Genomic DNA, 4,275 nt, shown 5'->3' with positions numbered 1-4,275 from the left:
AGCAAGACACCTGGCAAACGCAACCGTTGTTCTAGCAACCATCCATTCAAAATAGCAACCAAGACGAATTTCTCACCTTTAATTTTAGATCATTGAATTTTCTAGGTAATTGGGTTTGCTTGAACACTTTCACCTACACAGTTAAACAAGCCATAATACCAAAAGATCTACTGTTGACACTAGTCATATATGATTTGCTTATCGATCCAAATATGGTTTACACTCAAATCTGAACATAGCTTAATCAATCCAAACACTTAATGTCAAGCTCCAAGGGTATTATTATCTTGTAGAGAGCTTATCTTTTGAGAAAAACTTCAAACTGGTTTACGTGTGTTAACGTTTGCTTCTCAACATTAGAAATTTCACTCAGGAGACGCATCTCTGGTTAAAAAAAAAACTCTTGGATTTGATCTTTGGTATGCTTTGTAAACAGCAACAATGTTCTTCAAATTTCATGCTAGCAAATTTGTATTATAACTTTATTGTTTCCGGAAAGTCAAAAATAAAAAAAATAGAAAACATAAAAACCTGCAATTATCCTCAAATTAGAAACAACATTCTACAACTTGAGAGCTTTGTTTGAACAAACTCCCACACACAGAGACCTCTTCTCACTCATCAGCCTAACCTCTGCTAATTCTTCTGGTCAGGTTTTTGTCATCAGAGAGCATAAAAAAGGCAAGCTCTCCTACACAGCAAACAATAAGGAGACTTTACTTCCCTTGCTTATCCTCCCCACCCCCACCAGGTGTTTTCACTTTAGTTCTTAAAAGCTGTCATCACTGACTCTGTGATTTTGTTGAGATCCCACGACTCCACCTGGTCCCTCAGCTCAGCTATAGCCTCGGGGTTAGCAGACATGGCAGCAGCACCTGCAGCAGCCAGAACTGCAACAATAGCTACACCTTTGATGACGCCACTTCCGCTGGAGAGTTTCCCAGATAACACCTTGCAGCACTTGTCTGCATCTCTGTAAAGAGATTGGCTTGCACCCTTGGCTCCTCCCTCCAGAGCTTCTTCGTTCTGTAGTGAATAGGGAGTGTGAATCATTGACAGAGAGATATAAAAAGATGGAAATTTAGTTATAAACCTTTAGCCTCAAACTCTTCATTGTTTGGTTGAGAGTGAGGGTATCAGCAGGAGTCAGCTTAACAGAATGCTCCTTCCACTCGTCTATGAGCTTTTTTAAGAACAATGACACTAGCTTCCAGATTGTCGTTATAGAGACTCTCCTGTTGAAACCCCACAAACAAACCATAAACACTTAATAAGTTAAAAAAACTAGTCACAAACAACTCATATGTAGGATAAAAAAAGAGTGAAGCCTACCTACCCAGTGCTTGCAGCAGTCAACATTTTGGGTGATAGCCCAGATAGTAACTGCAGCCGCTTCCTTAGCTAATACAGCATTTCCTGTACCAACACATTAGAAATGTTAAATGCACTCGTCTTCTGGAAGACGCAAAGGTAGTTTTGCCATACCTTCCCCTGCTGCTTTCAATGCAAAAGTGAATATTTGCTGTGTGACTTGCTTCATTGCCTTGCTACCAGGTACCCCAGCAAGAGACACCTCCTTTAGCAAGGGATATATTGCCTCAAACTTCTCTGTAGCCTGTGCTTCAAACAATACTAGAGATTAGAATCAACACTGTCATGCATCATAATATTGTCTCAAAAATCCGAAACACTACTTTTACCTTCACTCTTGCGGATGATGCAGGGAATGTAAGTCTCATTGAGATCTCAAACGAAGGAGGTAGAATCAATCGCTCTCCCTTCCTCACAGCCCCATTAAGAAGTATGGTCCTTGCTAGAGATGTCAAATGGGCCGGTTATAAATGGGCGGCCCATGTCCAAATTGATATGGTCTGAAATGGACATGCCCATTTTGACCCAGTAACTAAGTTTTGTCCACATGGACGAGCCCAATTATAACATGGACAATATTGGGTTTAACCAGTTGGACAATGGGCGGCCCAAAATTCTAAAATATATAGGTTTAGCAAATTGGGAAAAACACAATATCCTTTTTTTTCAACATTTTCCTTCCTGAAACCTGAAAGTTTGATTTCTAAATGTTTATTTGTGATTTTTGTTATGGGAAAACACAATTTCCCACTAAAACCGAAAAAACATAATTTTCCGTTAAAATCGAAAAAACGTAATTTTCTGTTAAAACCGGAAAAACATAGTTGCCCGCCAAAACCGGAAAAATGTAATTTCCTACCAAGACAGAAAAATACAATTTTCCGCCAAAACCGAAAAATGCAATTTCTGCCAAAACCGAAATACCCAATTTCCCGTCAAAATCAAAACGCAATTTCCCGTCAATGCCACAAAACGTAATTTCCCGCCAAAACTAAAAAAACGTAATTTTCCGCAAAAATCGAAAAAACTGAAAATTATGTTGTTTACATTAAATGAGTGTATGGGTCCCATGGACAGCCCAACAAATCATGGTCTTATTTGGTTATGGTCTCATTTGGACATGGTTCTATTTGGGCTTCGACCAAAAATGTCCAACAAAAAAATGAAGCCCATGCGGACACGCCCAAACCCGCCCGGCCCGCCCAATTGACATCTCTAGTCCTTGCCTTCGGGTTGGACAAGATCGTGAAAGAAAAAAACCACAAACAAATATCAGATAATCATCACACATTAACAGGATATCATAAAAATTTTGTTGTTTTTAACCTACCTCTCAACCAACTGAAGGATGAGATGCCTTGACTGTGGATTGCAACTCTTGCTACTGACAACCGGTAATAGGTTGTGCGCCCAGCAGTACAAGCCTACTGATATATCACCTTGGGAGGCCTGTGCACAGTTATCAGTTAAGAATTCTGAATCTTCATCATACAAGAAAACATGTTTTGGTAGTCTCCACACACCTAAGCCATCATCCAAACTATAACTGGAAGCTTGTCCTGTCCCTGATATTTTGGATTCTCCCTCAAAGTTGGCAATACATTTGTTAGAGCATCAGGTTTCCTGCGCAATACCATTGCTACCGTAACAAATATCGCAACCTATCCATCAAATGACTAAGTTAGTAACAGCAATTGTAACAGAGAACAAGTCCAACATTAATTAAACAGACAATAATACCTGAGACTTTGAAGTAGCATGTTGTTGTGCGCCGCCTTTCTTACCACCCTTGGCGGCTCCTTGCTGCACAGCCAAGTCAGCAAGAATGCAATCCAATGCCCACAATACAAAAGTTCCAAGTGCCTCAATGGGACGCTGGTTGATCCAATCAGCAGATGTTTTACAAACAGCTTCAGGGATATGAGATAGAGGAATCTGTAATGAATGAAGAAACAAGATTCCAACTTTTTTAACAAAGACAAAAACATAAACTATGTAAAAGACGAAGATTTTTAGAATAGCTCTCACATCGATGAGGTTGGACAAAGGTGACTCCTTGAAGGTTTTAACCCAAGGGAAATGAGATGATGAGACTCCAGAGAGTGCTCTCCCAAAGTAATCAGCAAATCTCATTAACTGAATCTTTGCCTGACTCGCGTATGATTCCTACAATCAATCCAAAAAGTTGGAATCTTTAGATCAGAATCTCAACGGATATCGAATCAGAATGTAATCACATTACCAAAGCTTCGACGAGGAAAGCTTCGAGATTCGATGCGTCAATCTTAGCAGCAGCTTCACCTAAAGTCACCTTAGGCTTCTTCTCCTTCTTCACCTTCTTCTTAGCTCCCTCCTCCGCCTTCAAATTCTCCTTCCCGACAGCTGTTTCACTGTCGCTGTCCTCAAAACCATACACCTCGTCGGATCGGCGTTTAGATCTCGCCAGATCGGAGTCGTCGTCGGAGGCCTTCTTCGTGGCGAGGATCCGTCGGTGGCGATCTTCGGCTTTCTCCTCGAGGGAGTGGAACACATTGTCTCCGTTGGGAACGGAGGTGCTGTTCGCCGTCGTCGTGGTCTGATCGGATGGTTTCTGCTTGCGGTTGCGTTTGGGGTAGACGACTTTCTTCCATCCGTGGTCGGCGTGTGAGGTTCCGTTGGTGGTTTCGAAGCCATTGTACTCCACCACGGTTTCGATCTAATCCATTTTTTTTTGGTTTGAGGTTTCGAAATTAATCGAAAAAGTTTTGATTTTTTTTTACGAAAATTCTTCTCTCCGGTGAGAAATAGAGTTTCCCCAACCTATTTTATATTTGGGAAAGTTGACTTCCTTGCCTCATTTCCTCCACGTTATTAAGAGAAATGACATCGTATAGGATCATTAATTCTAATCTCCGTTTTAACTCT

At 40.9% G+C, this 4,275-nt stretch overlaps 1 pseudogene; it reads right to left on the bottom strand.

The window, feature by feature from the left end:
- Positions 1 to 442: 442 nt before the first annotated feature.
- LOC108805917 (uncharacterized) lies at positions 443 to 4,075 on the bottom strand (annotated as a pseudogene).
- Between the last annotated feature and the right edge of the window lie 200 nt (positions 4,076 to 4,275).

Source organism: Raphanus sativus, chromosome 6, assembly GCF_000801105.2.
Source record: "Raphanus sativus cultivar WK10039 chromosome 6, ASM80110v3, whole genome shotgun sequence".
In the NCBI taxonomy this organism is placed as follows: domain Eukaryota; kingdom Viridiplantae; phylum Streptophyta; class Magnoliopsida; order Brassicales; family Brassicaceae; genus Raphanus; species Raphanus sativus.
Note: the sequence above shows the minus strand (reverse complement) of the source record. Positions and strands in the feature narration are given on the sequence as shown.